The sequence below is a fragment of the Canis aureus genome, chromosome 18 (genome assembly GCF_053574225.1).
Source record: "Canis aureus isolate CA01 chromosome 18, VMU_Caureus_v.1.0, whole genome shotgun sequence".
NCBI classification, from domain to species: Eukaryota; Metazoa; Chordata; class Mammalia; order Carnivora; family Canidae; genus Canis; species Canis aureus.
This window is the reverse complement of record NC_135628.1, coordinates 18,557,985-18,570,252: the sequence shown is the minus strand read 5'-3', so window position 1 is coordinate 18,570,252 and position 12,268 is coordinate 18,557,985. Positions and strand designations below refer to the sequence as shown.

General features: G+C 41.9%; 1 protein-coding gene and 1 long non-coding RNA gene across 3 annotated transcripts in view; one reads left to right on the top strand and one right to left on the bottom strand.

The window, feature by feature from the left end:
* LOC144288664 (uncharacterized) overlaps positions 1-5,329 on the bottom strand; it is a 51,992-nt gene extending 46,663 nt beyond the window's left edge. The window contains exon 1 of the long non-coding RNA XR_013356618.1: positions 5,056-5,329. This is a non-coding gene — a long non-coding RNA (uncharacterized LOC144288664). The remainder of the gene's footprint in view (positions 1-5,055) is intronic.
* Positions 1-12,268, top strand: part of CHN2 (chimerin 2) — a 296,328-nt gene that overhangs the window by 237,998 nt on the left and 46,062 nt on the right. The window lies entirely within an intron of this gene.

The following is a 12,268-nucleotide window of genomic DNA, read 5'->3' as shown; positions in this document are numbered from 1 at the left end:
ATAGTGTGTTATATTCATAGATCCACTGTTAACCTTTCAGAGTCTGGCCTCCTGTATGTCCCAAAAGACAATGTATATTTTTTTCATTTCTGTTTAACTTCAAACTTTCCCCATGATGCACAGATACAATGGTTGTTACCACAGGCTATGATTAGGGGTCTTTGTTGGATAAAATGGAAGCATAAGTCCCCATTTATTTTTTAGATGGTGAAGATTCTAGAAGTAATGGGATGTATTGGTTCTATTTGAGTCTCTAAACTATGAGGCAAATTATACAACTAAATAATTAGTTTACTAAGGGAATACCACTAGAGCTGATGGTGTAGCACATACACATACACACACACGCGCGCACACACACACGCATCACATAGGATTCTGATGTTGGCTGTCCCATCTCTGTTCTCTCATGGCTTCAGTATTATATCATTATCTGGTTACTTGTCGCATCCCCATCCCTCACTTTAACATTTCAAGAGCATCTGTGAAACTAATGTTAAAGTTAATGTTTTTTGAACATTTGAAGATGGAAAATGGTTTCAGCTAATTCCTCATTTGAAAGTAAAGAAACTGAGGCCTTAATACATCAGGTTTCTTGGCCGAGATCTTAGCGGTCAGGATGAAAACAAAACAAAACAAAACAAAAAAAAACAAGTGCCATGTGTCATAAGCAGGAGACTTCTCAATGGAATCAAAATATTTATCAAATGTCCCCTCTCAGAAGTCTTAGTTGCCCTCAATCACTTGGATATGAAAGGATGTGCTTTAGTCTGGCAAGTACACCCAAGAAGATAAGTCCTATTGCTTTGGCCTTTCCCTTCGTCAATCTCATCTGCAAAGCTCTTGGTGTAATGATCCGGGGGTGTGAAAAAAATATCAGAATTCAGGAACAGACAGATGTAATGCCCAGAGGACACACTGGTGAAATTCAACCAGCTAAGAACTCTGTTGCCTTGAACTGGACAGTGATTCTTTCACAAAAACGTCTCCCCTGCATTTGAATTAAGTTACACAAAACTGGGAGAGACCAGTTCCCTGTTTCCTTTTATGTGGTTTCAGGTTTGCCCAGGAATCTCGCATCTCTCCTGTTGCGATGCTCCTTGCCAGGAACATGGTGGATCAGGAATCAGGTTCTCCCCCACCTCAGAGGGCCCTGAAAATCTCAGGTCCACACACTGTAATTTTTAAAACATTTTTTTTCTCACATTTCTTTTCAAAGACTTGTAGGCTTTTTGGAAGAATTGTCATATTTCTTCTTTCGTGTGCTTTTTATCCTCACTTCTTTTTCACATGGTACTAATTCCTTTTCTCTTACTGTGCTTCCCCATCATCTGGTTTCACATGTAATTTGGAGCTTTCATTTTTTTTTTGCCATTGAATGGGGAAATATCACACTAGTGAAATCAGCCCAAGGTGATCCTAGCTGGCCCTTCTCCCTGTACAGATCAAACTTTTCCAATTCACCCCAACTCCAGTCCTTTCTTAGGTAAGATTGGGTAAAACCACCGTGGATCAGCCAGGAAGGCCCCCATTGCCTCAGGATACAAACCGTCTGGTTAATTATGCATTGGGAGAGGGAACAAAGAATTCTTTTCTGAGGTCAACCTCCTCTCTCTGTCTCTAAGGCAAATCAGGTACAGTTGCCCCCTTTCCAAACCAGCAGCTCCCAATCTCACTGCAGCCCTCAGTGTTTTTTGAAGCAAATTTCCCTTGGCACGTGCACACTGGAACTACCTGAGCATCTTTTAAAAATGTCGATGCCTAGCTTCTGCCCCCAGACATCCTGATTTAGTTGATCCAGAATGGTAAGTAGACCTCTGAGTTTTTAAAGCTCCCCAAGCATAGTTTGGGAACCACGTCATTCCTAATGCCTGAGCCTCACATACCCTCAGAGCAGATCTTGGGGACAGGCCCCACTTCCTCCAGGGCACCCTTACCCTATTGTAACAATAGAAATATGGGGGCAAATTCAAATCCAGCCGATATTTACTGAGCATCTATTATATGTCATGCCCTGCGCTGGGAATTTCTTATGCTTTGTCTTATATCTTGCAGGGGGATTAGGGGCAAGTGCCCATTTTAAAGGCAAAAAGCTGTCTTGTGAAATAAGGGTAACTCTCGGATCTTCATGATCTATAGCTTCCTGCTTCCAGTATGCTCCTCAGATAGAGTGGTTTACTCTGTGCTCACTTCAAACGTGAGGAAGGATGGTTTTACAAGGCCAGAAATGGGGAAGAGAGTGGGAAGGAGTGAAGACCCCAGGAGTTTGTCCCATCTGCATTCAACTGAACCATGTTTACCAAGTTTGAGCAGCTAATTTTTCTATGAAAAGTACAAAAAATTGTGTAAAGGTTAGAGATGTGGGACACAAGCCAGACCAATTTTGGTCTCGAAAGCCAGCTCTGTTCCCTATTAGCTGTGGGGCAAGGCAAATTATTTATCCCCTAAGCCTCTAAGATTCTACTTCTCGGTGTCTACCTCCTGGGTAATGAAGTAAAGGCGTGTCGCGTAGAGAGCATGATGTCTCTAGAAGCATAATCTTTGATTACCAGTATCATCACCCTCAATATCATAACATAGCTTCAGGGAAGTAAATGTTGAAAATGGTCATCAACTTCTTAGCCTTATGAACAGATAGATATATGCCTTTTCTTTCTTTCTTTCTTTCTTTCTTTCTTTCTTTCTTTCTTTCTTTCTTCCTTCCTTCCTTCCTTCCTTCCTTCCTTCCTTCCTTCCTTCCTTCCTTTCTTTCTTTCTTCCTTTCTTTCTTTCTTTCTTTTTTTTTTTTTAGGTTTATTTATTTCAGACAGAGAATGCAAGCGAGGGGGTAGGGTTGAGGGAGAGAGAGAGAGAAAGAGAGAATGCTCCAGCAGACTTCCTGCTGAGTGCAGAGCCAGATGCAGGGCTCAATTCTGGAGATCATTACCTGAGCCCAAATCGTGAGTTAGATGCTTAACTGACCGAGCCACCAGGTGCCCCAGCATATGTGCCTTTTTCTACCAATCTTATGTGCTTACTCTTGCACACCTTAGAAGTGTTTACTAATTAATAGCTGTGATTCTCTTCATTGTGACCTTTCTTTACAATATGAAGAGAAATGACTCAGCTCAGTCTTTGGCCCAGCTCAGGTACATTGATGGTTTGTACCTGAGCTGTGTGCCTCCTGGAGGAGCACCAGAAATGTTGACTTGGACCAGAATCTCTCAAAAATGTTAAGATGCTCTTATTATTCTCCTTTTCATATTTTTAAGCCTAAAGCTAATAACCCGAAGCTCTGGAGAGATATTCTTGTTTAAGACATGTAGCTCCAGATGTCACAATTTGATTTTTTTTTTAAGGTCAAGAATGATTTATTTTAAATCATCTTGGCTTCAGAACTTCTTGTTAGAGCATTAATAAATCTTAGATTCCAAAACCTTTCCCGGTATAGCTTCTTTGGATAGGATCATGCTCTGACAATGGGAGCAAGCAATGGTTGCTAATGTCAGGGAGATGAAGTAGAAAGAACAGTGGATTGGGATTCCAGAAACCTCGTTCCGTGGTGCTATTTTGCTACCAACTTGCTTGGGAACCTAGAACAGACTCCCCCATTGCTCTGAGCCTCCATTTCCTCATCTGTAAGATGAGGAAGTTGCTCTAATAACTGCTTACCAGAAACAGTAATTGATCTCGTCTCACTGTATTGTTTCATCTTATGATAATGATTTACTCTACCTTGTAGAATAAATTGTTGTCATTCCATTCTGTTCTCATTCAGAGTAACTAAAACCGTACTACTTCCTCTAGATTCTTGACCAAAGTAATAAATTGCAGGGGAAACTCTGTGTTCTAAGCAGCCTGTCAAGTATATATTTCCCAAGAAACTGCTCTCAGTTTACTTGCTCATCTGTTTATTCATTCAGAAGTATTTATTGAACACTCTACAGACAGACAATGTGCTAAAGGCAGGAATACAGCAATGAGCAAGACAGACATGGCCATATAGGATTTAGGACCAAACAGTGCCAGAAGAAAAACAAGTACATAAATAATCGTCTGTGCTAAGACAGACACAGAGAAAAGCTTTCTGGGGAAAGTGATGAATGGCCCGGGGGAAGTTGGAAGGATGAATAGGAGTTAGCAAGGTGAACGAAGAAGGACAATGTCAGATGGGATGGAATATATCCTGAGGAGGTCCAAGTTTACAACTGTGGTCTCAGCTTACTGGGATTTTATGCATATACTTATATAAGCGCTCATTTTAAGTTATGTACTTAGCAGAAGAATTTATTTTCAGGCAGTAAAGGTTCGTATTCTTAGAACAATGCCAACTATGGAGATTACTCAAGACGAAGAAATAGGCCTAGAGGGAGAGGAATTTTCAGATGTGAAATACAGCGGTGATGAACGGCACAGCTCTCTCTGCATATGTAAAAATTCCTGGGCTATATGCCCTTTTCTTAGTCTTTGAACTGCCTTGAGTGAGAACAAGGACTGGATCTTATTTTGACTTTGGGTGCCCAGAGCACCTAGGACAGAGCCTAACACTTAGGGGGTATTCACTTAATATTGGTCAGTTGTTTGATTGATTTGTTGGTTAATTGGTTTGTTGTTTCTTGGGTGGATGGATAGATGACAAATGGATGGGAAGATGGAAGGAGAAAGGGATCAAAGGATGAATCTGGATAGATAGGTAAATAGGTAGGTGGGTGGCTGTGTGGATGGTTGGAGAGGAGACATAAGATACGAAATGTCCAAAATGGTGCCATACATACATAATAAACTGTTAATTACATATTTCTGTTATCCTATAGCATAGAAATAGTGTTTTTCATATTCATTAAAACATTTGTGCATCTATAAATTCCCACTCGTTTAACCTACTTTTATACTGTTTGTGGAAGACTTTTTTTCTCATCACGGAAAAAAGTATACCAGTTGTTTCACATTTATTTTATTTGTACAGAAAAACTAAAATACAAATGCATTATGCATAAAGCTTAACACCATATGTAACAGTGCCTGCAACAGGCAAGCAAGCCCAAAGCAGTGATACTCCCCCAAGCTTCTACTCACCCCACATATGTACTACTTCTCCTTAGGGTCCTGGTGGTTGGTTTTTGGGCTTTTGCCAGAATGTAACAGGTTTTGGAAGGATACAGAAAAACAGGCAGGAGGGCAGTTTCCTCTAGATTCCTATTGTTTAAGACATGTCATGTGGGGCTAAGAGACTGTTCTTCTCCATCAGAGGGCTTTTGAAAACAAGATGAGTGGATGCCAGGACCTTGTGTCATGGCCCAGAGATCCTGGGAATTTCAGACTAACTGGCACCAGGGAGCTGAGAGGTCACAATGTGGAATGCTAGGATTCAGATGACACCCTGGGTTCCATCCATTGGGACACCACAGCAATTCTTAGGGGCCCATGGGAACCAGCATGTTGTGTCCAAGTTCTGCTGGTATACAGACCCAAGAATAAGTGCCCAAAAGTGGTGGTGCTTCCTGCCCTGCCTGCCTGGATCCAACGTCCCAAAGTGCTCTCTAGGCCATTAGCCATCAGCTGTGGCCAAACATCCTGTGCTTACTCTTCTTCATGTTTTCTCATCCACTGGCCCTGAATGACTCATCCTGTGGAAGAGAAAGGACATGTAATGCCCCTCTGCACTCCCTACAATGTCACCCAGGTTTCTTAGGTGTGCATCATTCAAGGATATAGCAGGACCACTAGCTAAGTTTATTTAAAGAGTACCTGTTATTAGTAATAGTCATAGCTAATCATAGGTTACTAATAGTAATCATTATTAATAATAGTAATCATCATCATCATCATATTCAACCTTTACTGAGCCTTTGTTGTGTTTGGGGCACTGCAAATTATGTGCACTGTTGGTTTGAATCCTCAGAACGGTTCTAAGATTAAGTGTCAAGTATTAGTTTCCCAAACACTAGTATTATTAGATACTCATTAGCCTTACATGGTTACAACTAAGTGGAAAATGCTGATACTTCTAAACAATAATATAAATAGTAATTTTCTAAGAAAAGGACATATGTAGAATTTTTTCATTCTTTAAATATAGAACAACTGGAAGTAACTAATATTATAAGGAATACCAGTCTGAAACCTGAGTGGATGGTATAGAAGGGGAGTCAGCACAAACTATGCTTCATGTCCTATGAGTAGTCTGAGAACAATTAGGAAGTAGGTATAAGTCTAAACCATCTGGATTTGATGTGACTGTCTTTGAAAATGGTTACTCATAATACATACCAAGTGTGGCCCAGTGATTCCCGAGAGTCACTGAGGGTGTGTTTTTAGAAATGTGCCCTCTGCTCCATGGTACTCAGAAAAGTGCTTTGTCACAGGAGCAAGGAACTCCATCTGCTGCCAACACCCAGTCATATGGGCAAGGTAAGGAAGTTGAAAGTGAAGATTTTGAGCCCATTCACATTTTCGCAGGCTGCCCTGCTGCTGTTCATCACATTCCCCAAGAGTCCAGAAGGCTCTTTCCTGAGTAGCATGCTGGAAGCCCAGGACCAAACTACCAGTCATATTTCCATCCAGGACCAATATAAGCTCTAATTTCTTCCTCCATGCTGTTTGCTTTCTATAAACTCTCCTCCTACAGGGATCCCTGGGTGGCTCACTGGTTTGCTGCCTGCCTTTGGCCCAGGGCGTGATCCTGGGGTCCCGGGATTGAGTCCCATGTCAGGCTCCCAGCATGGAGCCTGCTTCTCCCTCCTCCTGTGTCTCTGCCTCTCTCTCTCTCTCTCTATGTCTATCATAAATAAATAAATCTTAAAAAAAAAAAACTCTCCTCCTACAATATACCCTTTGTACCATTTTTCCTTCTGATATCAGAATATTTTGAGATACAAGCCTGTTTTTGCAGCATTTACACATCTTCAACGCAACCTCATACTCCTCAACCCCATACTCCTCATACTCCATACTTCTTGGTACCGTATGCCAAGAAGAACTGCCCTTTATGATCAAAATACTTCCAGCTTAAACTCAACTCTCTGGTGATTTGGTCAAATTAAAATAACCCTATGTTTTTTAATCATGGCTGATCAGAAAATGATTTTTTTGCCATATACATAAAGGTAGTCTTAGTTATACTCACATGTCAACACCTTCCTAAGATTAGGCCTTACTTTGAAAGCATCACCTGCATAATCATTAAAGTTAATTTATTCATTAAATTATATATGCATGCATACATATAAAACGATGCCAGGCCTAGATCTGAGCAATTTACAGCTTACAACTTAAATTGCACACTTAATCATCTGTGAGTACCTACTATTATTATCTACATTTTACATTTGAGGAAATGAAAGTACAGAGAAGTTTAGTGACTTGGCATAAGGTCACCAGGCTGAGAAGGGTTGGAGCAGGAATCTGAATCCAGACAACTTAGCCCCAGAGTCTACTCATAACAAGGAACTCTTAGCAAAACAAACTTTTCACCATTTTTAGAGTTTATTTGCCATTTCTCTGACCATGGGGTTTGATAACCACACAGCAACACAGCATTTTCAGCTGAAATAGCACATTGCCAATGACAGTGTTAGCTTCTTAAACATTCATCAGGAGATGGTGGGAAACCTTTAGTCATTGATAAAAATAAAAAATGGAGCTGTGTTTCATTTTTATTATGGTAAGACTGAAGTAAAAAAAAAGGTTAAACTAGAAAAAATTTCACTTATCTCACATAGAAGCTCCACTACCCCAAATCATTACTGATATATTACAAAATCTAAATTCTTATAGCTATACTATACATGTTAAGATGTCATTTTCTGAGTCTAAAATGTATTTAGAGAAAATCTAGGTTATACAACCATAGTTAGTCTTTATTCCTTTGGTACCTGACTGCTGTTACAAACAGTATCTATGACAGAAACAGTATTTCTATTTTAAAACTTGTATTGCTCTTGGCTCAAGGTCAAAATCTCTTCAGAGATTTAACCTAAATCGTGTGTTTTTATAGAATAATGTTCTCATGTATTTGGGGAAAATTTTAATTCATATCAGTAAATGCCATTAAATGGCACGGTTTGGCTCCATAGAGAGTGAATCCTTCCTTAATACCTGTTAGATGAAGAGTTTTCATTTCCAATAATGTTACTTAGCCACTTATGCACATCTGAGACTTTCTTTAAATACAGCTATGAGATCCACAGAAGACTCTAAAACTTTATATTCATCCAGTTTCTAGTTATGTTTAAAACCAACCTAATTTTTTCTCCTAAGGTAAATACCTCCTGGTACAAAATGAAACTGATGTAAACTGGAAAAAAAATTTTTTGTCTCTCTGTAGCAAAAGTTTGCTTTTTATCTCATCCCAGTCATAAAGGTAATATAATTAAAGGAATTTTGAAAGATAAAGAAAATACATCGGTCTATTTCCTTGCAGCAACTTCCATTTGGATTTATTTTTAAGATTTTATTTATTTATTCATAGAGACACGGGGGGGGGGGGGCAGAGGCACAGGCAGAGGGAGAAGCAGGCTCCATACAGGGAGCCCGATGTGGGACTCCATCCAGGGTCCCCAGGATCAAACCCCGGGCTGCAGGCGGCGCTAAACCACTGCGCCACTGGGGCTGCCCCATTTGGATTTTTAAATATATTTGCAAGCATAGTACATTTATAATTTTATATCCCACCATTTGCATAGCATATTATAGCCAAATTACTATATACTCTTCATAGACATTCTTGATTGTTGCTTGAGTCTAATACTTGTTTAGCTGTTTCCTAAAGTTAGGTTATGCACAATATATTCCATTTTTAATATTAAAAATAATGCTGCTCTGAATGCCGTTCTGTATTTAGGGTCATCTCCTTAGGATAGATTCTTAGAAATTGAATTATATAAACTTAAAGAAATTAATATATTTTTTAAAGATTTTATTTATTTATTCATGAGAGGCATAGAGAGAGAGAGAGGCAGAGACACAGGCAGAAGGAGAAGCAGGCTCCATGCAGGGACCCCGATGTGGGACTCGATCCCAGGACTCCAGGATCACACCCTGGGCCGAAGGCAGGTGCTCAACCTCTGAGCCACCCAGGGATCCCAGAAATTAGTATTTTGAAACTCTTGATGCGCATGTCCAAATTACTAAGATGAGTTTAACGATGTACATTGGCTGACAGTTTCCTGCCTGTGTTTGATGGGCTCTTGTGGGGTGCGTGTGTGTGTGTGGCCTAGCTTGTACAGCCTGGGAGAGCATGGGCAGCGACCAGATCTGCTGTAGCATAGTGGAAAGAGCTTGAACCTGCCATCCAGAGACCTGGCTTTTTGTCCTGGTTCTACAACTAACGGGCTCCGTGAATCTGTGCAGCTGACTTGCCATCCTGCCGTTTGTGAAATGGGAAGATTGCCCCAGACACATTCACTTATTTAGAAACCGCGGTTGAGTGCTCTTGCTAGTCCTTTTTGCCAAAGAGATTAGAAAATATGGATGCAGTAAATCCTTCCTCAGGACATGACGCCCTACTGGAGGACAAAATGTGGAGAGGGCGAATCACATGACCTTTAGGAGGAAGAACTACTGAGCAGCTGCTCGGTTGTTCAAACCTGACTTCTTAGTTGCACGAGCCTAGAGTAGTGAAAACCCTCTTAGCTTCGGTTTCCTCGTTTACGAAATGGGGATGATACTATCTATGGCATGAGCCAGACGAAAGGAGGCAGTGGTTAACGGGCCTGGCACAGTATGTGCTCAACGGTTGTTAGGACTCATTTTTTCTGTTTTGTTGCTGATGTCATTCGAATATATTTGGTAAGTTTTGAGTGGTGGGGAGCATATTGCAAGGGCATGGCTTCACAGAAGCATATCATGTGTTCAGAGAATGGGTCCCAGGTTCTAAGCATTGACACAATGTGGGAAGCAGGAAGAGGCCCAGCCTGCGAGGGAGGCCACTGGCCACATCTAAGGTGCTTTCTGGTTCTAATAGGCTATGGAGGCCACTTCACAGAGGGGGCATGGACGCCCCACCCAAAAGTCGGTTTGGTGTTGAAACTGATGATGCCACATGCCCATCAAGAGGATATGAGAAGTACAATTACTCACATAATGAGATTCCCTGGGGCCAGCAGGATAGACTCTCCAGAAGCTTTAAAAATGACTGGAGAGAGCTTAAAGGGACAACTGGCTTAGGGTTTTAGGGTGCCTAGGGGGAGATTTGCATGGTTTTGACTTCTCACTGGCCTCAAGGGACGGGGTGTGGGGGCCTTCTGAAAGCCGTCAGCAAACACCAAAAATGGAGTCAGGTTCTTTAGTACATGGGCTGTGGTGCGTTTATGATGGATGAAGGAAATCTCAATAGCTTTCTTCCCTTCTTAAAAGGAAAAACAGTCTCTCTGGATCCCACTTCTCCCCACCTCTTTCTGCTGCTCCCCTGGCTCTCCGTGCTCTCCAGTACTGATTCTACAATATTCTACTCCAGTGTGCTCTTCCCATTCTCTCCCAAAGCTTCTACAATCAGGTTTCCCCCTATCACTCCTTAGAGACTGCTCCTGTTAAGGTGATCACTTGGTCTCTCATGGTGCTAAAACCTTTGGTTCTTTCTTAGTCTCCATCATACCTGGCCTATAAACAGCATTAAATACAATTGATCATCTCTTCAATCAGCTTCCAGAATATCAAATTTGCCTTTCTCTTTTTCTTTGGTCAGTTTCTTCTGAATTTCCTAACTTCATAATAGTTGGAGTGCCCTGGGGCTCAGTGCTGGGGCCTCTGCTGTTCGGTGTCCACTGACTCCCTTGCTATAAATCCATCTCCCCAGGGTAACTCCCAAGGGTGTATCTCCAGCATCTATCCCCTCCCCCCCCAGAACTCCAGGTTCTTTTTTAAGATTTTAATTATTTATTTTTAAAGGGGAGCAGAGAGGCAGAGGAGAGGGGAGAAGGATAACCAGACTCGGCTCTGAGAGTAGAACCCAATGCAGGGCTTGATTTCATGATCCTGAGATCATGACTTGAGCTTAACCAACTGAGTTTGAACTCAGGTTTCTAGGCCTACTTCATATTAAACACACCAAATAGAGTTCCTGACCATCTCCCTCACTCTTGCCCCTTTTGTGATCTTCTTCCTCTCATTTATTTTTAAAGATTTATTTATTTATTTATTTATTTATTTATTTATTTATTTATTTATTTAAGAGAGAGTGTGCATGTGAGTCGGGGGAGGAGCAGAGGGAGAGAATCCCCAAGAGGACTTCCCACTCAGTGCACTGACCCCATGACCCATTAGATCATGACCCTAGCCACAACCAACAGTCAGATGCCCAACCGACTAAGCCACTCAAGAGCCCCCTTCTTCCTCTCATTTAATGGAAACTTTATCTATTTAGTTGCTCAGGCCCCAAACTGTACTGTTATCCCAGGGTCCTCTTTCTCTCTTATACCTCACATCCAACCTGTCAGCTAGTCTTATGAACTCTGCCTTGAGAAAATACGGAGAATCTGACCACCACACACCACCTCCACCACCCCTACCCTGGTCCAATCCACTGCCTTCTCTTCGCCTTTGAGTTGCCTCCCAGCTGACCTCTCTGCTTCCACCTTCATGCTCCTGTGGTCCTCAACACAGCAGGCAGAGCAGTGCTTTTTAAGAATAATTCAGATCAGGGGGATCCCTGGGTGGCGCAGTGGTTTGGCTCCTGCCTTTGGCCCAGGGCGGAATCCTGGAGACCTGGGATCGAATCCCATGTCGGGCTCCCGGTGCATGGAGCCTGCTTCTCCCTCTGCCTGTGCCTCTCTCTCTCTCTCTCTCTCTATCGTAAATAAATAAAAAAAAATTGAAATATTTACTATTAAATATGCTTTTAAAAAAAGAGTAATTCAGATCATACCGCAAATCCATGCAAGGCCCTACAGTTGGTGGTCATGCCACTCAGAGTAAAAAATGGGAGTTCTTACCCTCTTCCGCAGGGCTCTGGGGGGCTTGCCTCATCTAGTACATGCTATGCTAGCCACTCTTCATTTTTGCTATTTAATTTTTTAAAAATATTTTATTTCTTTATTCCTGAGAGGCACAGAGAGGCAGAGATACAGACAGAGGGAGAAGCAGGCTCCCTGTGGGGAGCCCGATGTGGGACTCGATCCCAGGACCCCGGGATCATGACCTGAGCTAAAGGCAGATGCTCAACCACTGAGCCACCCAGGTGCCCCTATCTTTGCTATTTCCTGAACATGCCAACCTCACTCCTCTCTCAGGGATTTTGCATTTGCCATACCCTCTGCCTGGAAGGCTTTTCCTGCAGACATCAGCATGGCTC